The sequence below is a fragment of the Pseudonaja textilis genome, chromosome 6 (assembly GCF_049901715.1).
Source record: "Pseudonaja textilis isolate UNSWEBS1 chromosome 6, rPseTex1.2, whole genome shotgun sequence".
NCBI classification, from domain to species: Eukaryota; Metazoa; Chordata; class Lepidosauria; order Squamata; family Elapidae; genus Pseudonaja; species Pseudonaja textilis.
This window is the reverse complement of record NC_141995.1, coordinates 33,790,155-33,815,015: the sequence shown is the minus strand read 5'-3', so window position 1 is coordinate 33,815,015 and position 24,861 is coordinate 33,790,155. Positions and strand designations below refer to the sequence as shown.

Genomic DNA, 24,861 nt, shown 5'->3' with positions numbered 1-24,861 from the left:
TTTATGAATCACCTTTTATGGCAAAGTTACTGAAGAGTGGGAATTATCAAGACAGGAGGTTTAAAATACCAAAAAGGGTTTTGTTAATTCCCATTAAAGTAATGGATAGGCATAGCAGGAGGACAATGTGTACTTTTGACCTGGCACAATGATATACTCACATGCAAGTTAAAATAACTTCTTCTAATCTGCAGTTTTTTGAGAACCAGTAAAGAAATAGTTAGCACAATGTTCATAAAAACATTGTGAATGAATGTTCTACATCCAAGTGTTCTAGTTTAATATGGTACTTTGTAATAACCCCAAAATATCCGTATATCTCTGCATATAAAATAGCCCACAGCACTCTACGTATTTCCTAATCTAAGGGTTAGCACCACAGAATGAAGCAGCTCTGGGTTAGTGCTATTAGTTAATTGAACAGTTAGACCAATAAATTAAATATGTTTGTATGCCAACAGAATTATCCAGGCAGCAGATTCCTAACATTATTATAAATTGAATTGATTATCAAAACTGTAGTTCGGGAACTTGATTTTAAAACAGGCTTTGTATTTTTATACATATAGTCCATTCTTAGGAACCATTCAAATTTTCAATAGACCTATCTGGTCTTGCAACCCAGGTTTGAAGTTTTGACAGCCACCAACATCCTCCCGGCAGTCACATGATCATAATTTGGGCATCGATAACCAGACCTCATTTATGATTGTTTGCAGCATCTCATAGTCACATGATTGCACTTGAAAAAACTGGCGTTTACTTCTGATTTTTGATAAAACTGCACCCATGTAAGCCATTGGTTTGTTTAACAACCAACACAATAAAAGCAATAAAACCAGATTGGTCACAGGACCAACCATTTAATGACTGCCACAAGTTACAACTGTGATGGGCAGGCTCCTACCACAAGAACTACCAGTATAAGACGCAGACTCCTCCTTGATGACACTTCCTGTCATCAAGTGAAAAAGCATATTTTAGAAGAAGAGAATCCATGACATGGCAGATACTCTCAGACATAGCAGCATTTAATATTCCCAGGCCTACTTTCTTAGGGTTATCCCACTGAAATGAATGGGACCCGTTTTAGAAGAGACATGCACAGATGACATTTTAAAAGTAATTTTCAATATACAGTATGTTGGTGCATATTTATTTACAGTAATTAGGTCAAGTTCATTGGGCTTCACTTTTGAGAAATCCTTTGTAGAAGAAGACCAGGCTGTGCCCAAAGGCCGGGTCAAATGCACCATCAGTTTGGAGTCATTGTGCTCAAGAGATCCAAGTCCAGTCATCCCGTTCCCTACCTCACCTCTGTGAATTCTGTTCACTCTTTGCCAATTTGCAATGCCCATTAATAGCATGTCTGCATAAGTACCATGAAATAAACTTATGGTACTTTTGAACTCTATCCTGGCTCTTGGTTTTTTGTGCCTGACATTAGTTTTTCCATCCACAATGCAATTCCTCTACACAATTCAAAATTCAACAAGTTCTTTCTTTTATAATCAAAAGCATATGCATTACAATGAAGGAAACAGAAAGTGACATTAAGCTAAATAAAGGTATAGCTTTAACCAAAGTCTTTCTCCCTGATATTATTTTTTCAATTCTCTGTGTTATCTGTAATAAAGATTTCCTTCACAAGCTTAGTTCTGAACTAGAGAAACTGGGAGGGGGGGGGATTTATTTGCTGTTTAAACCCAAATGTAAGAAAAACAATTTTTCCCTAGTAACGAACATACAGTTAAGACAAACTGCATCCATACAGTCTAAAAATACCCTGGATTTGGCTCAGGCAAGTTAGCCAGTTTGGTCTAGTGGTTAAAGTATCAGGCTAGAAACCAGGAGACTGTGAGTTCTCGTCCTTTTTTAGGCATGAAAAGTTGTCTAGTCATTCTTTTTCAGCCCACAGTGTCAAAGTCAGGTGATAAGATGGTTAGTCAATTACTGTTGCAACCAATGAATCAATACTTTGTAGATCTGGAAAAAAAGTGGACCCTGAATTTACAGACAAAAATGCTAGAAATAAAAAAAATCAGAGTCGGGGAATATCATGATCTCAGTGATGAGATACAGACCTTGTACCAGCTTGTTTTTTTGTTTTGGTGGTGGAAAACTGGGGTAATCTTGTATCTTCATCTAAACCTCATCTGTTTAGATGTAGTTAAGATACAATTCCTAGAATCCCCAGCTAGCACAACCACTGTATCTTCAGTGAAAATGCTAGGATCTATAATCTAAACACAACTAGAGTATATCCAGGGGTGGGCTGCTACCGGTTTGCCCTGGTTCAGGCAAAATGGCAGCTAATTTTACAATTTTTAATTACCTGTTCGGTGAACTGGTAAATCCCACCCCTGGCTCACACCACGCCACCCACCCCACCCTTCCCAGGAGTCCCCAAGTGGCCCATTTTGGATGCCATGTAAGTACAGGGCCCATGAGGAGGCTTGGGGAGGGCAAAAAACAGGCCTCCCGGAAGCTCCAAAAGGCCGCAAGTGGGCCTCTGGTGCCCTGGGAGGCTATTTTCACCCTCCCAGAGGCTCAAGGAAAGCCTCCGGAGCCTGGAGAGGATGATAAATGCCCCCCACTGTGGTGCAGGAGGTCAGCTAGGCCACGCCCGCCATGGCCATGCCCACCCAGCAATCAGGCAGGGAACCGGTTGCTGAAATTTTTGAAGCCCAAATATATATATATATATATATATATATATATATATATATATATATATATATATATATATATATATATATATATATATATATATCATGTTGGGAAAGGCTACATTCAAGGGTAATATAAACGTGTGTATTTATACAATCCTTCAGGTCTCTTAAAATAGTGACTTGATTCAGATACATTTTTGTATACCTGAATCACGTATACCTGAACCCAGCACTTTTTTTTTCAAGAGAAAAACCAGCTTGGGACACTTTTCATTCCAATCAAGCTCTGTCTCAAGCACAGAGCAAATCGTCTGTTTCTTCTTCACAACACTAGCTGGATGTCAATTGGATGATTTCATTAACGGGCGAGAAAGATGATAGAGACACATGGGAAGAAATGCTCTGCCAAAAATGTTGAACTGAATAATACAGCAGGGTGGGGGCTTATCTATGTATTCATTTATGCATATCTCAACTAGCTAAAATGATCCATCATGTGCCTAAGTAAACTTAAAGGAATTAAATCAGAAAGGAAATGCATTCTTTTCCAATTTCTGCAAGAACTCATAAAACTAGAAAGCACTACTCATATTCAAAAGGGCAATAAATCTGAAATATTAGACAAGACCAACCAGTACACATAGAGAGGTATTAGTTGCCTAGGCAGTAGCATTTCGAAGAAGACATGGAGTTATTGTAGCTAATGAACTGAACACGTACCAAGAGTATAATGCTGACAAATGACACATTAGATACATTAGGACACAGATTTCATCCAGGTCCTAGAAAGTAGTGCTCAGTGAAGATCAGGAAAGCCATGTTAGGCTGATAGTTTACAACTATAAAAAGCAGTAATACAGACAAGATGGTAGAAAGCAGAAAGAGCAGCAATGGTGCCATTTATTCATATATAGGCTATAAAACAATTGGTTTACATTTATAAGAAAATTTGAAGGTGATTTCTGCTATTTCTAGCACTAAGTTATGTCATTGCCATTCAGACAGTTCGGAAACTCCGTATTTATTCCTACACAATACTTTATTTAATCTGATTTAATCTCAGATTGTGAATTCATGTCGGGTGGAAATTTTGGAAATTACAAACCTAATACAGGTAGTCCTCAACTTATGACCACAATTGAGCCCAAAATTTCAGTTCCTAAATGAGGCAGTTGTTAAGAGAGTTTTGCCTCATTTTACAATCCTTCTTAACACAGTTGTTAAGTGAATCGCTTAACTGCAGCTGTTAAGTTGGTAACATGGTTGTTAAGTGCTTCTGGCTTCTCCATTGACTTTACTTATCAGAAGATTGCTAAAGAAATTGCAGGATCCCAGGACATCTGTCATAAATATGAATCTGTTGCCAAGCATCCTAATTTTGATCAAGTGAGCATAGGGATGCTGTAAGGGTTGTAAGTGTGAAAAACAGTCATTTTTTTTCCAGTTCTGTTGTAACTTTGAACAATCACTGAATGAACTGTTGTAAGTCGAGGACTATACAGTATGTACACAAACAGAAAGCAAATGATTGAGAATAGCTGTCTAGATGGAAAAATATTTTGCTCTTCTTAAAGTCTGATTTCTATATTTTTCTTTCATGAGTGAAAAATACGTGGAATATCTTAAAAAGAAGGTATTTAAAATATAACAAAACATTAAACATTAAATGTTCATTAATTACTACATTTGCTGTTTCCTTACTTAAGAGTACAACCAATGAATCACCTGAATACCCTTGAAATCAGTTCTGCTTTAAGAGATCAGGCTGATTCCACTGGAAAGCCTGAATGCTCTTCCTTGATGTTTGCTCCTCATCAAGACTGTAATTAGACGTTTCAGTGTAACTTATACTTTTGAGATTCTTTGGCTAATCAGGTCTCTAGTAACTCGAAATCTACAGTTTTCTAAACCAGTCTCCTTAAAGCGCAACCCCAGTATTTGGCAGACTGAGTCATATTCCCACACATCTGGAGACCACCAGGTTGGAAAATGATGGTCTAGTTCTTTTCAAAATTACCCAGATTGAACTTCATAAATATCTGCTTAAAAATAAACCTGTGGAATTTAATGAGATTTATTCTGTATCAAGTTTCTTCATTATTGTAACCTTAGGTGAATTTGTGGTATTCACTGCTTCTTGTGCTGCTCAGAAGTTCCAGAAATCAGTTGTGCATTGTTGGTGGATGTACTAACCTATGCAGTGTGGCCTACTCTGAACTTGTTGTGACCCACCAGCTGCCAGCAGAGCTGGCGGCAGACTCAGATGATGAGGAGAATGGGGAGGAACTTGGGCCAGTACTGGAGTCTGGGGAAGGCTCTGATGGATGCTCTGCATCAAATACAGAGATAGAGCCAGGGACATCTGACGTTTCCCAGCCACCAGAGAGGCAGCTGCCTGTGGAGGTTGATATGAGTGAGGAGGAAGAACAGCTGGGGCCTGTTTCAGATGCATGTATGTGCAGAGCTGTTAGGAGAGGGGAACAATGGAGGACAAGGAGTCGACTCAGGAAGCAAAGCACATATGGATGCTGAATGGCCCCTCCCTGACTGGGGAATAAATAGAAGGAAAGGGGAGTAGTTGTCATAGGAGATAACAGTTTTTCTTTCTGAAGATTTTGCTCATTTCATGCCACAGAAACTGCTTGCCAGAACTTAATTTGCAGCCTTTTGGCCAGGAGCTCACGGCCTTGCAGTTATCACAAGTAACTGATAAGGTCAGTTGCAGCCTTGACTCTCTGGGCAATTTCCTTAGAGGTGAAAACTGCTAGCCTTTCACTTTCTCTATGAATGGTTTGGGTACCTCTGCATGCTGACCAGATTAATCCTCTGCCTTTGTTAGCTGCAAAAAGTAGAATTTCAATTAGAAAAAAAAAAACTACAGGGAAAAAGCATTGGGCTCACTTTCTCATCTCTTGCTTATTCTTAATTCTCTTTTTGTTTCTGCCAGTAGAAGGTTCTGAATGCTCTTCTTTTCTTCTTTCTCTTTTTCTCTTTATTTTTTTTTTGCCCTGCTATTCTGCCCTGCTATTTTTAATATTATACCTGAACTAATTCTGCTTATTCCACAACTAACTTTTTCTCTCATTTCTATTTCTATCTCTGCAGCTACCTTATCTAGCAACTGGTCAAACAACAAGGAATCCCAGTTTGAATCTTTATTTCCTAAATTCTTAACATTTTAATCTTTCCCTGGATTGTATCAACTTTATTCACTCAACAGAGTTGCAAAAATCATCATGACTGCCAAACGAAAACAACCATCTTTTCTGACAATACAGTACAGCAAAAGCAGATTAAGAAAAAAAAAAGGTTGCTGTAACAAAATATAACTCATCTTTATACTTGACTTTAACAATTAATTGTATGCTATGCTTACACATGATTTCATAAATCTACATGCCAGATAGGTAGTAGGAAATTTATCCGAACAGAGACCCGACTATGGTCTCTTTATAATCCCAGGGTAGATTGTTAAAGTCTATCCTCCTATTCACCCAAAATGACACTACTGGTAAGGCAAAACTTTGAAATACTAAAAGCTTTTGAGAGTTGGAAAAATATCACCTCTCCCTCTCCTGGACTTCAGTGCCCATAAATCTTAGCTAGTATTTCTATTAGTTATTTAATATGATGCTTATGGGAGTTAAAGTTCAAATTAGATTGTGAACTTTCCAAACAATTCTTATTTTCATTAGAAAACGAGCTCCAATTTTCTCACATAGGGGTCCATGTTCTGGTAGGTAAGCTAAAAAAAGAAAAGAAAAGAAAATAGCAAGACACATTGATTCTATTTCAAGGAAAGCTAATGAACATACTTGAATAAGAACACAATTTGAAAGCAAAAAATATTGGCTGCTGTCCAGTGACCTCTATTAGAGTCTTTACGTTTGATAAAAGAAATGTTCACATTGTAATGAGAACCCCCATTAATTAGAAATACTGGTGGGCTGGAGTCCAAAAGCTTGAAAGGTGCATAGAATAAAGTTTTCTTAAAGATTCTCTATCCAGGCCAGAAACACACATTGACTGATAAATTAAATATCTATTTGTATCTTATTGTTTTACATTTGGAATTGAATTAATGGATCCATAAAAATGAGAGAAGATAAATATATAAGCTTCTCTTGACCCATTGAAACAAGTAGGATGCCAACTAGTCAGAACTACTTTGGGTTAACTAATTTCAATGGGACTATGACTCCACCTGGATCCAACTCGTTTTTTATGCCTGTTTAAACAATAAGGTGGAATTGTTGATTTCAGAGAACCTATAATGATGTAAAACCATCACTTACAAAGCAACTCTGCTTCAGCAGCATCATTAGGAGGAAAAAAATGTTTCCTTACTGCTTCTGCAAGACTTTTAAAGTCTTGGGGTACAAGGGATTAACTATTTAGGACTTACACAAGCTAAAAATGTATTGAGCTAGTATTGTAAAGATACATGAGGATCTAGTTTAGAAAAGCATAATGAATATATCCATACAATTAATATATCATCAACATCAGAGCTGTTGATATTTCTACAAGAACTTTGAATCTGAAGAAAAGAGTTAAACTGACCATTTAATGCCTCAGCAGGAGAACCAAGATTGCAGGTGCAATATAAATTTAGCTGAAATAATATCAGTGATGCTTTCATTTCTTCAGATCAACAGTATCATCTTAATATATCTACAGCTATGTAATACAAATGTATTCAGTTTAGTAGTGCTAGGAGTTTCAACTGTTAGAATTCATGACCAGATACAAGAATGGGAATGCTAATTTGTCACTGATATATTCAACATTTTTAAAGAGCTAGAAGCAATATGATAGTGACAACAGTTCTACTAATAGCATCAACATATCTATACATCTAGACAGTCATGAGTAAATTGCATTTCATTATATTATATTACATTATATTAACTCACCAACATTATGTTGCCCATAGACTTATAGAAAATAGCAGCTTAAGAGATTTTTTGCAACTCATTTTAAACAGGATTCTCTTATCTAAAATTCAGATTTCATATCAGGTTACCCATTTAACTTTAACAAGAACCATACGAATTATTTAAACTTAGAAGACCATATTCAATCCAATGCTGGTGTGGTTCATATTAGCACAGAGATTGTAGAATCAAGATAACACATACATAAAAATGCTGTTCCAAAATATTATCTGTATAAAACAGGATGGTTGCCTACAATTTAATAAAAGCAATTCCAGAAAAACATGCAGATTTCTTTACAAATAAATAAGAACAACATCAAATGGCTACTTGTCAATTGAAAACAAGGGTCTCTGTATTTATAAATTCCATTCCTCTGAATTCATAAATTTATTTTCTCTAAATGAATAATTATAGCTTGGATGATCTAGGGTTCTGTGCTCACCCCCTATATAATTTTTATATGTAGGTAGTTCTTGACCTATTACCACAATTGAGCCTAAAATTTCTGGTGCTAAACAAGACATTTGTTAAGTGAATTTTGCCCCATTTTATGACATTTCTTGCCCAAGTTGTTAAGTGATTCATTGCAGTTGTTAAACTAGTAACACAGTTGTTAAGTGAATCAGTCTTCCCCATTGACTTTGCTTTTCAAAAGGTCACAAAATATTAACACATGGCCCTCGGACATTGCAAACGTAATAAATATCAGTCAGTTACCAACTGTCTGAATTGGACTGCTGCAACAGTCATAAGTGTGAAAAATGGTCATAAGTCATTTTTTCAGTGCCTCTGTCTGACCAAATCAAATAGGCACATTGTTTTTTTCAGGTGTCATTGGGCTACCCCCACCTTTGGAACTCTCTTTATATTTTATTTTTATCTATTTATTTGTATTCCAACTTTAATATTTTTACAAACAATTCAAAGTGGCCAAGATATCTTATTACTTTGTTCCTCCTATTTTCCCACAACAACAAATTTCTGAGGGAGGTTGGGCTGAGAGAGAAAATGACCAACCCAAGGTTATCCAGCTGGCTTTCATGACTAAGGAAGGATCAGAACATATGGTCTCCTGCTTCTTAGCCAAATTTTTATATAGAAATTTTGTCATCTCTGGATTTTCAGAATGCTGTCAAGATTTATCCGTCATACCTAGCATAGGAGGAAAAGGGTCTGGTATAATTGTCTGTAGCATTCACAATGGGAGAGTTTTTGCATTTTCTGTATTTTTTTTATTTTTATTTTACTTTTTGATTTTGATTTTTTTTCATGTAAGTGTTGGGTTATATTTTCTTTCACATTTTATTTTGAGTTCGTTAGCATTTAGGATTGAGTAGCAGGCAAATGAAATAAGTAAATTAGAAAATAAATAGGTCCAGATGATTTACTAAAATGTAATACCTTGTTTATGTCAGTAACTAGATAACTTGTAATTTATGTAACTGAATTCCTTTCCTGGATATTTCAATTGCTACATGCAGAATTTGCTGCTAACAAGGCCAATGCAGTGTCCCACAAGCAAAAGTCCAGTTTTATCTCCAGCCAACTTGCCATTCTATGCAAGTGGATATTTCTAATCTAGAACACGTTTATATCTCATTAGCTAGGAAGTATATTCAGGCATTGAGGATGGTTTTCCATGAAAGGAATCCATACAATTATAACATTCAAAGAGAACTTCGAATAGAAAGCTTACCATTAATTGAGGGGGAGATCTGCAGGCATTTTTGTGCCCATGAGGCAGTAGTCAGAACTCAAGACGATTGGGAAAAAAAACTTTTTTATTGGTTTCCAACACTGTTACTCTTGTACATGGTTTAGAATCCTTGGATTCATTTATATGAATCAAATAACAAATGGTAAGGAGCATGAATTAATAAACATGGAATAAAAATAAATGAAAAATAATTATTTGTGTATGTGTAAAAATAAAAAAAGGAAAAGATTTGTAATAGACTTAAAGGAAAATAACCTGATCCTGAGGATGGCTGGTAATAGATGCTTGAAGGAAATGAAAGTCTATATTTAATAATTGCAGGTAGTCCTCGACAGTTCATTTATTGACTGTTCAAAGTTACAAAGGCATAAAAAAGGGATTTATGACCATTTTTCACACTTTTGTGTTGCAGCATCCTATGGTCGCATGATCAAAATTCAGATGCATGGCGACTGACTCATATTTATGACGGTTGCTGTGTCCCAGGGATATGTGATCACATCTTGTGATTTTGTGATGAGCAAAGTCAAATGGGGAAGCCAGGTTCACTTAAAAACCATGTTACTAACTTAACAATTGCAGGGATGCATTTAACAACTGTGACAAAAAAGGCTGTAAAATGGGGCAAAATTCACTTAATAACTGTCTCACTTGGCAACATAAATTTTGGGCTCAATTGGAATTGTAAGTTGAGTACTATCTGTAAAGAAGAGATCAAAAATATTTTAGACTATACCAATCAGTATCTATGTTGTTGCGGGTGCAAATTAAGAATCCATCTGAGGGCGATAGTTGTACATTTACACTCCAATGAATTGTGATAATAGAGGATCTCAACATTTGGAAAATCTCTGCTATTCTGAATGAATTCAGTTTAGCAGAATAAGCTGATAACATGAATGGATAGATGAAAACAAAACTAAGAAAGTATAACAGATCACTAATAAGTTGTCCTGGAAAACCATCTCTGTTTCTATTTTTCTTTCTTTAACTCTTTCTTTCCTACTCCTTCTCTCACACACGTCTTCCTTAATGTCAAAGTTGGTGTAAGACCCAAGATCCAGGGGAACAGATATCTGCCAGAATTATACCATCCCATTCACACCAATTTCTTATTAATGTATGCTATTGTAGGGCCACCCCAGTCCATTAGGTGGGACACATTTTATGGAGCTAAAAAAACTGACAGAGAGCAATCACATTTAGTAAAAAAAGTGTGCTTTAGAGCACTTGTCTGTCAGCTAATTTTGAATATGCAGCCTCTCGATATCAGTCATTCTTTCTAGTATTATTTTAAAAGTCTCATTTTTAATGAGTATCATAGATATGATACTGTTTTCTCAGGAATATGCTCTATATATTTGATCAAAAGGACTATCATCCTTGAAAGTTGATGAAATAATACATTATTTGGTGTTTACATTACTTGACTCTTGATTGATTTAAGTTCAAGACATTAAGAATATTCCTTCTCTCTTTCCATCCTGGAGAAAGTTTGAATTGAATGACATTACCACAGGGTGGCAGTATTGTCTTATTTTACAATGCGTTTGGCTTACATTATAATTCTATATCTTAACCTTCATTTTCTCACTTGATGTCTTGCACATGTTACTGAAGACTGATAGTCTCTTGTGTTATGATATTCAGTCCCCTCCCCACTCAGAAAACATTAACTGAAAATAACAAAACTTTGGGAGTGGTGGTTGTAATCTTTAAATCATATTATCGGATTTAAGAGTTTCCCTCCCCCCACCTTCCAAAAGTTTTCTTTGAAGAAAGGAAAAGCTGTTCAATTTAGTAAGGTCCGGGTGAGAATGAGATGGAAGCAAAATATTAGAATTTTATGTATCTCTTTTCTGCAATCTAGTTGACATCTGGATTTTTGAAGCTCAGATTTAGTAGCCCTTACTTAATGAAAACTTATTGAGAGTTCAGAATGATTGAAGGCCAGACGTGGTTATTTCCTTCAAGGTGAAAGAAATTACATGGGGGGAAATGAGATTTTCTGTTTACTGCTCTAATCTTAGTTCAATAAAAATTTCTTTCCAACAGTCATAGCTGCACTGGTACTCACTAAAATAAAGGAGAACAAGTAAAATTCAGCTCTTATTAGAATGAATTCTGAGAATTCATGCTTTAATTTGTTACTGCCATTTGTTCAGTTCTTCAATTTCTTAAGTCATTTTTGGTTTTTATTATTCATGTTAATACAGCACACTAATCCCATTTATACAGGGGGACTAGTTAATGCAAAAGTTGGTTGAGTCTTCCACATAGTGGAGTATAACTTAAGTATAACTTCAGGGAAAAGACTATTCAGTCCAGCTCATACTTACAAAAGAGCAGTGTACGAATCTTTTTTTTTTAAATTGTTGTGCTTACTTAGAATATTGTTAAATCCATACAAAGAATTTTAAGATATTAGCTGCAGAGCAAAGAAGATACCATGTGTGTTTGTGTGTGTGCGCGCGCGCATGTGTGTGTGTGTGTGATGGCTCAGCAGTTAAAGACACTGCACTTGTCAGCTGGAGAGCTAATAGCCTAGGTTTCAGAACTGAGCATCGTGCATTGGGGTGAGTTTCGTTACTTGCCCAGCTCCTGTCCACTTAGCAGTTCAAAAGCATGCAAATGCAAATAGATAGGTACCACTCCAGTAGGAAGGTAACAGAATTCTGTGCACCTTTAGCATATAGCCGCACTGGTCACATGACTACAGAAAATTGCATTCGGACAATGCTGGCTCCCTCAGCCAAGAAACAGAGATAAGCACCGCTCCCTAGAGTCGGACATGATTGGACATGAAAACCTTTACCTCTAAAGATACTATGGACCAAACTATACTAAACTAAATAGCACCAATATATATCACTTTGTATGTGTGTACTTGTCAGGTCAAATTATACATGCTTGTTCTGGTGCTATGAAAATAAGGAATAAAAATGCTATGCATGGGGTTTAATTCAATCCTAATCTACAATATTCAGTGCCATGATTTTAGAGCCAGACTTTGACTTCTAGGGGTTTGAAATTTTATACAGCCCAGTAACTGCCCCTAGGCTAAAAATTATTCTTCTTTTACCTTCTGATATAACATTCATACAACATTAATGGAAAGCATGGAATTTCTGTCCTTAAATTAGCCTTCGTGTTCTATGTAACCCTGAGTATTGAAGGAAAGAGGCTTTCTGAAGTCTGCTGTGTGATCTATTGATCCTACTGCTGCTGCAAAGGTTTGGGGCTGTTCTGCGGCTTTGCTCCGCATTAGGAGGGCTTCTCATTGAGTCCAATGCATCAAGAAAGAGACCAAGCCGGTTCAGTCTTGGATGAGCAGCCCCGAGCATGCGCTCAGGGAAGCTCTTTTATTGAACACACATTGTTAAACGTCACAAAAGAGAGAGTTCAGTCTACTTTACATGTTAAAAGAGTAGGGGGTCTCAGTGGATACATTGTAGCACCCAATCACAGTGCTTAAGGGATGCAAAGTAACCAATCCGCGCCTGCAGTCCAGCCAGTAGCCCAAGGTGGGCAGCATCCTTTTGTTCCTGATACCTGCTTCCAGCCTACGTGAGGTCTTGCAGGTATCGAAAACTCCTTTGCCTACGTGAGGCTTGGCATATATCAAAACTCCTTTGCCTACGTGAGGCTTTGGCATATATCAAAACTCCTTTGCCTACGTGAGGCTTTGGCATATGCCCAGGCTGTTAGATGTGGATTCGCTGCTGCACTGTTCTCTTACCTATGTGCAGTGATTCAAAACCAATCCTATTCCTTAAAGATTAAGGCAGACAAAGAATCTGAATCAAATTCCAGTCCAGATGTTTTCGTCCTTCTCAGAGTCAATGTACTGTATTTGGGGGGAGGGGGGGTTATATCTTTTGCTAGGGCTTATATCATTCAGTCCACTTTATTTTAGTAAATATGAAGCTTGGCTCTTGGATGATTACATTTTCATGTCCATTTACTTCTTTTGGTAACAATTTGAATTGGTTTGCCAATGACATCTTCTTGTTTGACTTTCTAGATACAACTTTGGTATTTTAATGTTGTTTTCTATTCCAATACTAACCAGATCTAGTCTTGCTTAGCTTTTGGGGAGATTAGTCAAGATTACTAAACCACTTCAAACTCCTAATAATGGTTTATGTCCTAATAATGATTTCTGCAATTTCAACTGAAAAAACTATCCCATTACATGTCGCTTACCACTTCACTGCTCCAGCACAAAACTTAGGGTCCCGGCAACTTTCTGTCTTCAGGGCAGCCATTTTAGACTGCCATTTCTCCCTGACTTCCAGGGGATTAATACCTATCTGGGGAGGGGAGATGCAGCTCCCATTGACCCAACTGGTGGTCTCCCACGCCTCCAAGGTGGGTCAGATGACTCCGGTCCCGTGGGGACCCTTCCAACAAGGGAAACATGGATCAAAGTCACGCATGATTGCGGTCTCTATCCGTTATCAACGGAAATGCCACCAGATGTCCCGTCACTGGAAGAGTACCACAGCGGCGAACAGAAAATAAGAGGAAAATACAAAGTAAACAAAACTGGAGTATAAAAAGTTACAATGAAATTAGAGACTAAATCTTGAATAATATAAATTGGCATTAATTAGGCATTGGATAAAATGCTGGACTGCCTGGAATTGGTTATTATTAAGAAAATTAACTGTGGAAATGTCTGGAAATTAATGTTTAACATAATTAAAAGAGAAAAGAAAAGAACTTTGAAAAGTGGAAAGTGATACAGAACACCATCTAATGGTCAAAGCCTCTTTTTCCTATAAAATCTTATGGAAATTTACTGCACTCATAACTGTTATGAAACAAAAGATAAATAAAATAATAAGAGCCCCAGAATTTTTTTTAAAAAAGAGGGAGAAACTCTACTAAGAGGATATACAAATGCAATTTCCTGGGATTGCTGGGTGTTGATTGTGAAATTTGTAGGAACAATGCTGGGAGCTTGGCCTGGAGCTAGCGATTCTCAGGGCTAAAATGTTGGTTATGTCAGCAACCAACAGCTACTTAATTCTGAGACTGCACAAGGGAAGGGTTCAATTAAGCAGTAGGATAGACAGGAAAAAGAAACGTAATAGCTAAATCACTGCAGGTAAAGGAAGTGGCTTCATTTCATTTGGACAGACAACTGCAATCAACTGCCACATAAATTTTCATCATAGTATTCAATACAGAGAATACTTTAATCATTGGCTTTGCTTAGCCTGTCTTCACAGTAGAAATGAGGACACCAGCAACCCATGTAAACTGGAATAGTAGTTATAAAGACCAGGTAGGGATCAGGAGTGAGAACAGCAGCTTTTATGCTGGTTTAGTTTTCTGTTGGTTCAAGTGAGCAGCAGAGAAATGCCCCCAGTGAGTATTACCTGTTTTCTAAAAAAATCTTAGTTTCAGATATTGCAGAGTAAAAAAAACAAAATAGAAGACACGCTTACATTAAAATCCTTTGCCTGGTCCTAGTTTTTAAAACAATTAAATTAATGTATGAGAAAAAAATATGTGGCACTAGGCAGATAGGAAGGATACATATAGTCTAAAAGAAACAAATATGCAAATACTTTTGTAAGATTAAAACACTATTATAAATGCTAATTTATATTGACAGATTTGATATCAATATCAGTAAGCTATCCTCTAATTACGTTCTTGTTCCTGTGAGAAAAACCAGTTCTTTTTTCTTTCAAATAGCTGTCACTTGTATGTATTATACAAAAGCACCAACCGCTCTAGCACAGCCTTATATAGGTGGGTGAATGGGATGCCCATCTAAAAATAGTGTTGTCTTTGGCTTGGACTTGACAGGCAACATGAAAACTGCTATATTTCATGCTGACATTTGGAATATGTTCCCAGGATTATTTTAATTGTCTGGCAACAGAATAAAATAAACGAGCTGACCAATGAAGCCTTGTGGAACTGGGTAACCACAAGTGGAAACATTCTTATTTGGTGTGATTCAACAGAGAATGACTTTGATTTGAGGCTTCTCAAGTTACAATTTTGGAGGTTAAATCTTTTCTTGGGTACAATTTATAATCCCCAGAAGCCACCTCAGTGGAGGCACTGAAATGGATTGCATTGGTTATGGATGCAACTTTTACCCCAGAGCACTGATCTGATTTTATTTGTGCAGGGTAATTTAAGAAAAAAGACCAGGCCAACTTATTCTGGAAATTTGTCAAGATGGATTTAATAGTTACTTCATTCTGCAGAAGAGAAATAAAAGGGGAGAATCATATTAGCTATGAAACTTTGTTTCCACATTTCTAAATTTTGTTTTCCAAGTCAAAACAGGCTTTGCATGGATAAAATAGGCAGAAAATGGATAATGTAAGCAGTTCATATAAATTACAAGGAGAGAAAGGGCATGGCAGGGCAGCTCAGCGCAGGGCAGGGCAGGGCAGTGCAAGACAAAGCCAACCAAAAGAAATAGATTAGAAGTACAATCTAGGAATTCTGGATTGAGCTGTTGAGCAATATTCCAGTACTTGTTTCTTTCTTCTATTTTTTCAATAAAGGCTGCCTGGAGATATACTAAATGAATAAATACCGGAAATTTCAGCTGAGTTTCCTATTCAAAGAAGGGACAAGGTCAAATATTTGGGAAATCTGAATCCCACACATGGACCTAAACACTGAACAAACAATGTTGAGTCATGAACAGAGGAATAAGTGCTTAGTATTCTGAAGAATTTTCTAAGTGAATCTGTCCTGGGCCTCTGCCAACTTTAATCTAGTCCTGGAAAGTGAATATTGATTCCTTAATGCACCAAATCAACATTTGTCAGGCCAAAAGTCCAAAAACAAAGAACACAAAGAGAACAAAATTATTGTGAACAAATGGGCATTTCTTATGTTCCACTAAAAAAAGTGTAACTTAGGAGAAACATTCATCAAGTTGGATTGGAACTTGGGACTCCAATGTCTTGACTTTAAAACAATATGTTTGTCATGCATTTAAAATGAAAAGTGTTCTTTTGAAAATGAAAGGGTCTCTTTTTTTCTTGGTAGCCCCAGGGAATTTAGTAGCATGTTTAGAGTAAAAATATTTTCAATCTGATACTAATAGTAAATGGTGAAAAAAAACACCCTACCCCCTATTTTATTCTTTTTAAAAAAACTTGCCTTTAAGAAGAACAACTAAAGGAAGTGTCGCAAGAAGCAGCAGACAGAGACTAAGCCATTCCCAAGAAATCTGAGCACTGTGTTAATTCCTGATATAACTGCCTTACTTACAAGCTAGGCACAAACTGGATTTCTGTCTGCTTTGTAGCTCCTAGTGCTAACTGAAAGGCTACTCGAGCAATGAGACAAGTCACAAAAAATACCACTTTGAGTGCTTGTTTCAGCACTAACAAGTGACATCACCATGAGTGATAATTGCACACTGAGTGAAAAAGATCCTTATAAAATATATTTCCTTCACTTTGGGTTGCTCCCAGTATTCCCCCTGGGCAAAAGGAAGTATGTCTTCCTGGTTTATTTGTGTCACTATGGACAGGAAAGCAATAAACTAGACCCAGGGGGCTGAAGGTACAATTAGCAGCTGCTCTGAAGCTTGTTTCTACTGTGATTGTAATCAAGCATAAATCATAGTGAATACAATTCCAACAATTTTGGACCTGATGCTGCATAGAAAGCAAAAATGCATTTAAGGAAAAGCAAGTATGTTTGTTTGAATTCTACAAAGTTTCCAGCATTTCCTTATTACAGGAACCTTCTTTGTGTGGAAGGAGTGTACAAATATATACTTTTTCGTACAAAGAAGGTGCTTTAATGATCTCCTTGGTCCCAGTTGTGCAGTTAGAGGATAATCCAAGGTCAGGCTTTCATGACATTTTGTTTTCATTATTTGCCCTTTGTGAAAAAGAAGGAAGAAAATAATTCATTTCCATTAGTACCCCAAAATAATGTTTTTCTAAGAGGTTTATTAAGAAGCGTATCTTAGTGCATAGATCCAGCAATAATAAAGGCTGTATTAGGTAAGTAGATAGTGGTACCTTAAGAGTAGTACTATATGTTATTCTTTTTCCAGGCATACTGAAAGCATTAGCAAGAGAGGTGATATAAACGTTATTTCTATAGAAGATATTTGAGAGTAGAGAAAATAAGAACAAACGCCATTAAAATAGAAATAGAGACTGGCACAATATCCTCTCTTAAAACATGAAGCTCTAGTATGATGCATGGTGCTCACTGTTTGGAAATGTGCTGTATCGTCAGTTTGCCAGATAATATTTTGAGGATCATTACTTCATCCCTCCTCAGTTGCTCATCCTGGACTCCTGCCAAAGAGCATTCATTAACATGATGATAATAAGTACCCATTTAGATATAACTTTTGAAACTCAAGCAAATCTTCAAGCAATCGGTTATTTCTTTGCCTTTGTCAAAAAGACCCCTTTTGCCCTATGTTTGAACACTGATCCATATATTTAGAATCATAGAGAAGAGGACCAGGAAAGGTATATACACAGTATGTAGTAAATAGAATAAAGGAAAATAAGGTTGCTCAGAGGGCCTAAGAATGCATTCATCCCAGCTAATGTGGGTTTTTTTAAATAAAAGTTTTATTTAAGTTTTCACAAAACATACAAATAAAATATCTTTTTTTGAGAACAACATGGCCCCAGGTTATCACTTCTCCATACAGACATAAACTTAATACATATTTATCTTATACATTCTAATCCATATCTTATAACTATTTTCACAATTTTTTCAATAGCTTTTCCCTTTCTTTACTTCCTATAGCCTTATTTTAAATTATCTCATTCCTTTCTTAATTCAATTACATATCTTTTTCTAATTTTTAAAATCTTTCAAATCAATGTTTTTATACTTTCATCTGTCCTATTTATAATTTCATATTATCTTTTCTCATAAAACAAATTTTCCCCTGTAATTACTAGACTGGAGTGTAACACCTTTGTATCTTTTTTCAAATCTTATTTAAAAAATTAAGTTACATCTGTACAGTTATAACATTCATTTTCTAACCTCTATTTTATAACACATACCTATTTTCAGTTGAATTCTGCTTGGTACATTCCATTAAAAACACACTAAATTCTTAAAGGAAAAAAGTATGTATGTATATATATCTGTGTATATATGTATAACAATAGTAAATGGAATAATTATTCTATTCAAGTACAGCTCTGCCATTAATATTAATAACAATCTTTTACATTTCTATTTCTTTTAACAAACATTACCTAGTAATATCAGTTGTCTTTCATTTTAATCATCTATATTTCATATTTTATTTATTACTGTCTTTAAATAAAAAACCAAACAGTAGTTATTAACAGTAGTCAATAAAGTTATTATTCTTATTCAAGTTCATCTTATCAACTGATAAAAATCTTCCATGTTTCTTTTCAGTTTTTTTTAAACGTTCTTTTTAAATCATTGAGAGCCTTATTCTCTTTACAAATAAATATTCCACTACACATCAATATAAATTTTTTCTATCACTTTAATCATCTAACATATTATATAAAAATGCTATCCCATGCACCTTTGCAGAATCCTCTCCTTAAGTTAAATTTTGTCTCTGTGTCTTTTAAATAGGTTTATTCCTTTAATTCTTGTACATTTTTCCTGAACCTCTATATCTTGTTTCTGTCTTTTGTAGCTTCTTTTCCTTTCCTTCTTCCCTCTCTTCTTCTCCCTCCCCTTTTTATTCCCTTTTCTATCTGATTCTCCCTTCTGTGATCCTCCCTTCTGCTTCTTCCTGATATTATGATTACTTTTCAAATTACTTAAATTACTTTCAATTTTTTTTTTTGGTTTTGCTTCAGTACTGAAGTTTTTCCTTTTTTACCCCGCTTAAAATTGCTTGGTCATTGAAGATGGCTTCTTCGTTGTCCCACCCTTCTTGTTCTGCTAGCATTTCTTGTTGTTTTTCATAGTTCAGGATCTTCTAAAAATTGAAATACGAAGCCAAAAGATCCTCTTCCATCTTGTGCTTCTTCTTTTTGTTCTTTAAGTCTCATTTTTAACTCTTCAAGGAGTGATGCCATTTGAAAAAATTTTAAACAACCCCCAATTGATTTTATTTTATTTCATTAGGATCCTCCATCCAAAATTCCAGGAATCATCCAATAATCCAAAACTGTTTCTTGCTTCTTTTCTCACTTTCTCTTTCCAGGGGCTTTGTTCTTTTGTAACAAAGTTTCAGCTACAATATATCTTTTGCAAGCCTTGTTAAAATTCCACTATCATTTTTTTTAAGTTCCAGGTGGTCTCCTCCATTTTCCAGATTCTACCCTCTTTTTTCCTTTTTCCCTCCGCTGCTTTCTTTCATTTTTTAAAGAAATTTTTTAAATTATTCAAGAATCTTTATCCCTTTGACACTTTATTTTCAGCTAGAAATAGCCTATTAATGTCAAAGTGGATTAGTATCAATTATCCCAGGTAATGTTTGTGCAGGATCCAGAACTATGTCTTACCCCATTTCACTGCCATGTATTTAGGTGTGATCTTCAGCCATCCATCCATCCTGTATTAGTTACATGACAGCAAGACAATTAAAATCCATATAAAGAAAAAGCTAGTTAAAGAAACAACATGACTGCACAAAAAACTGGTGAAGTTCTGAAATTGGAGATGAAAGAAGGACAAGTCCTGGATCAAAAGCTCATAGTCACTCATGGCTTAGTCACCTGCTGTTTGGATTACTGCACTGTGCTCTACATATTGTAAGCACGTTAATGAAAGGATGGTTACCAAATAATAGGAAATTGGTTTTTATTCTGCTTTATTCAGACTCCTTTTCAGATTCTGGGTATCTCAATTATAATTCAGACTAAATTTATGAAGAGAGAGCAAAAGATCTGGGCATATTTAGATTTGATAAGACAACCCTTGATCTACTGGGTCATTTCTTCAGAGATATTTTCTTATTGTATTCCTTTAACTATGGCCTTCAACAATGGGACAGCTTCTAATGTACTGGAGAAATTCTTTAAAATTCAGTAAGATATTCAGAGATGTATCTGCCCTGAAAGAGCCCATGTTGAATGGTACAGCACAACCAGACATTAGCATTTGACCAAAGCTAATGTTTTATGATGTTTTATGTCATAAAATGTTCTATAAAATTTGCCAAATTTTTATTTCCACAGGAGTTATAGATCCAAGTTTTTGGACACAATCTGTAAGTTAGCCCATTTAGTTGTGTAAGTTGTGTGCTATGATGCACCGTTTTTGCACCGTAAGAGTTTTAGTAGCATACTGTAGATAGATCAAAGAACACTTAGGGGAAAAAACACATGTACCTGAAGTCATATTGATCATTAATCAGTTACCCAGATAGATGGAGGAGTATATTCACAGGACCATCTTCTGAAGAGATGGACCTATATCTGCCTGAAATATTTTCACTTCCTTCTACAAAACAGGGAACTGAACTCAGTACTTTAGAAAAACCTCTTTTGAATGAGTTAGTCCCATACTGTAAATTGGGCTTATGGGATGGATGTAGCTGGTTCAACTATGAGTAGATTTTTGTCTGCCAGAATTGCAAACCCATTCATAGTAGTGAAAAACAATCAGAAGTTCAATTTAAATTTCTTTCTTATATTTTAGCCCTGAGATATTATTTTGCATATCATTTCAGCTGTAAAATTGAATTAAATGTTTGTTAGAGTTTCCATCACTTTTCACTTGGTGCATTAGGAAGATACCTGAAAAACAAAACTCACAAGGTGATTTTATATTCAGTAGCATGCTAGAGTGATTGCATAGTTTGAAGTTTAGCAATTTTGTGAGAAGTCAACCATTGCCTTGGCATATTGTGTGAACTAGGCCATTGAGTTAAGCCTTTATGTGGTTTATTTGTTGGGACATAGCATGTTTTGTATTTTAGTAGCCCCATTTAGAACCCAAAGTAACTGAGTCATTGTAAAATGGAGAGGCAGCTAGAATAGGTGTCAATTAGTACATTAGCATGTACTAATGTACTATGATAATTGTAGACATGTAGATTCAGATGTAAATTTCTTCCCTTATGGTATGTTTGTTAATTCACTTCTGCCCTGTATTGTTATTATTAAAGCAAACATCTGTTTTAGCCATAAGCAACTCTCGTCTATTCGGGTAACATATGAAAAGTGACCACATTTACTAATATATAGATGGAACTTTTCATGCAATCTATATCTGGTATATTATGATGTGAGTTTAATCTAGAATTTCATTACCAAAGTTCTTATTTTCAGATTAGAAAATAAGTGAGTTTGACTCTTCCACTGATCAGATTTAGGTACAGTATTTCCTGAGGCATGGTATGCATTATTCAATAGTGCAAGCAATTTCTGTTATCATTCAGTATGTTATTATTGTAACAGATTTGACAGGTTATCTAGGATGATTTCTGCAGTTTTCCAACATAGTTTGTTCTAAAGAAAATATTTATACAATTAAATATTAACACAAACTGCCTAGGTTTATTTATCCTTAATTTTATTTTTCAATTGAAATGGATGAGCATTGAAGCATATAGGCAGAACAATTTAATTGTTCAATATGAATTCATTTCTAAGCATTTATCTGAAAGTAAGAAGTAGAATTATTTTCCAAAATAAACATTCCACATGATCTCAGTATATGAAATTACTAATGAAAATATACAGAAGAACCAAAGCAGCTCATCATTTTTTCAAACATCTGTTAGCAGAGCTAGATTTTCACTGTCACCCTAACCCAGTGAATTCAAGACTTACTGCTCTGTTGCTTCAGGTGAAATTCTATCTTAAATACAATTTAGACCTTTCTACTCAATGTCAAGGCTTTTGGCTAAGACATTCTTATTTTTAAATGTGTATTGGTCCTTTGAAAATATTTCAAGTGAGTGTGATATAGAAGACTGGTTCTCAACAGATAGCTGGTGTACCATGTGTAGGATGCAGACATGATTTAAATGATATCCTACTAACTGCCATAGAATTTGTGGTTTTTAGTGGCAGAGAATGTGTGAGAGAATGACTCCTTTGCTGCATAAGACAGAAAGCAATCTCCAGCTGGCTAAATACTTAGGAATGGGCTGAGGGATGAACTGCAAGGCATGATGGGAAGAATAAAACTGGGTGGGCAGGGAAAAGAGGACACCTGTGTTCCACTTGCTAGTTGTCAATCAGGAAATGTGTGCATTCAGTAACAACTTTCTGGATTCCCTACTTGAAAATGTGGGAATACGGAGGTGATTACAGTCAGCAACATGTGCAATGGAAGAAAGACATGGAGCACTTTTTTGCATGTTTTTTTGCATTTGGGCAATATTCATTTTCGAAACCCTTAAGACTTGAGAGAATGTGTGTTGAGAGATGGAGAACAGATGTATAAATAACTGCTTTTTGACTAATGCTAGTTAAATTAGAAATTCTTGATGTAAGTGGGAATTTTGTTTCAATCATGGTAAAATTCAGATTCTTTGATAGAATGGTTGGTAAGATGTAAACAAAAAAGATAACAACTGTTGGTTTGGAAAACCCTGTTGGAATGCCTCTGAGTCAGTGTTTCAGTTCAGTTTTATAAATAAGAGACAGCCACTTAAATTGGAACTGAAAGTGAATGGAAACCAGCACTGGTTAATCACAAGAACGTAGTCCATTACTGACATGATTTCTAAGGTCTGCTGGTATATATTTTGTTAGCTTGCAATTATTAGTCTGTATTTAGCCAAATGCAGTATAGTGTATACCTAGGCATAGGTAAGGCTCTGATTATAGAATGGACCACAGAGAGATAGAAAGGTAGTCTCAAGAAAGATAGACATTATGTTCCAGATAATTTGGCCTTGCATTAATGGAACATATTCCTGTGCAATACTTTGTGACTGACTGAAGATGCTTAAAAGAACACTTTATCTTCTGATACTCACCTTTCATGGGGAACAACATTCTCTGCAACAGAGGAAAAGAAGAGGAAACCTTTGAGAGTTCTAGTAGGCAGCTGCTATCTAGACATATCAAACATCAGGATATTTTAAGATACACAAAAAGTACCCTGCTTGTCAGAAGGAACTTAGCATAGAAAGATAATGGTATCTTAAATGAAGGGAATTTGTCTTTTCCAGAATTCTGTTAAAAAAGACATCAAAACAAAATGTTGATATACTTGCACAAAACTGTATTCCTGGCACAGCTACTGTGATGAATTTAAGATCCTCATCATTATTATGAAAATTTTTGTTTAATCTAGATCCAGAGTCATTGTGGATAAGATATGATATATTTAACAAACAAACAAACAAACAAATAAATAAATAAATAAATGCTTTAAGAAAGACTTCTCAAACCTGATGGCCTTACAGATGTGAGTTTGACTCCCAGAAATCTCATTGATGGTTATGATAGGTGGGAAATTCTGGGAGTCAAAGTTTATAAAACTGAAAGGAAGTCATTTTGAGGTTATCCCTTTAAAGCATCTTTTCATAACTTGATGTTTTCAGACAACTCTCTTTAAGTGGTGCTATCAAATCCAAACTATTGGATCAATCTTTAGGGCCCCGAAGTATAAAAGCCTTATTGAGCCATATTAAATTCTCCAAATACTTTCTCCCGAGCCTTTGCTTTCTCTGGAGAGAAAGAAAGAAGGGATTAAGTGGGAAATAGAGAATTAGGGCTGTGGGTTTACCTTTTCAATCATGGTAGAATTTTTATTTTCAGCGTCCTTTTTGCTGAATGTCACTGGGAGCTATAATCCACCAGAGAAAACAAGATGGGGAAATTGCTTAAAACCAGTCTTCCATCATAGTCTTTAATTATATGGGATATGGAAACTAGAATATTCTCTTTACTTTATTTATTTTTATCCCACTTTTATTACTTTTACAAATAAGACAAAGACGGCAAACATATCCAACGTGTGTTGTTGGTTTGAGCTCTGAGCTTGGCGATTTAGTTGCAAACATTTCATCCCCATTGGAAGAGACATTTTCAGTGCGCTTTGGATTGTGTTTATCTGGGGAGACTGGCCTTTAAATACTTTCTGAGTCCTGGTCTAATTTCAGGTTGTATGATTGGCTGGCTGTAGTTGCTGAGTCATAGTTGTTGGTTTTGAGTACCATCTGCGTGATGTAAATTAATGCTGGGGTTGTTCTTCAGATGTCTTCTGATGATGTCATGGTCTGATTTCAGGTTGATTTGATCGGCTGTGTGTGATGTGGTCTGATTTTTTACGATCTGTAAAGATATAACTTTATTTGCAGTGTGACCATTTGTTGGTCTTTAAATGCTGCCTTCAGGATGGTGCTTGGTGTTGTTCTTTCATTCTAAGTGGTGGGTCGATCTCCACTTAGAATTATCCAAATACTTTCTCCAGCCTTTGCTTTCTCTGGAAAGAAAGAAAGAAGGGATCAATGGCAATGTGTCTATTTATTGATTTATTGGTAGAAAACCAGGCTTCCAGGAATTCCCTTTTCCTCCTTGACTTTGCCTGGGTTACTGTCATGCCCCCGTCAGAACCTGATTCTGCGGAGGAAGATGAGCCAGAACTGAGATCA

General features: G+C 35.8%; 1 protein-coding gene and 1 long non-coding RNA gene across 2 annotated transcripts in view; one reads left to right on the top strand and one right to left on the bottom strand.

Annotated features, from left to right (window-relative positions):
* SYNPO2 (synaptopodin 2) overlaps positions 1-24,861 on the top strand; it is a 96,509-nt gene that overhangs the window by 37,950 nt on the left and 33,698 nt on the right. The gene's annotated exons all lie outside the window — the stretch shown is intronic.
* LOC148125447 (uncharacterized) overlaps positions 19,003-24,861 on the bottom strand; it is a 95,656-nt gene continuing 89,797 nt past the window's right edge. Inside the window, exons 4-6 of the long non-coding RNA XR_015744133.1 lie at positions 23,994-24,690; positions 23,239-23,260; positions 19,003-19,857 (exon numbers count right to left, since the gene is read on the bottom strand). This is a non-coding gene — a long non-coding RNA (uncharacterized LOC148125447). The remainder of the gene's footprint in view (positions 19,858-23,238; positions 23,261-23,993; positions 24,691-24,861) is intronic.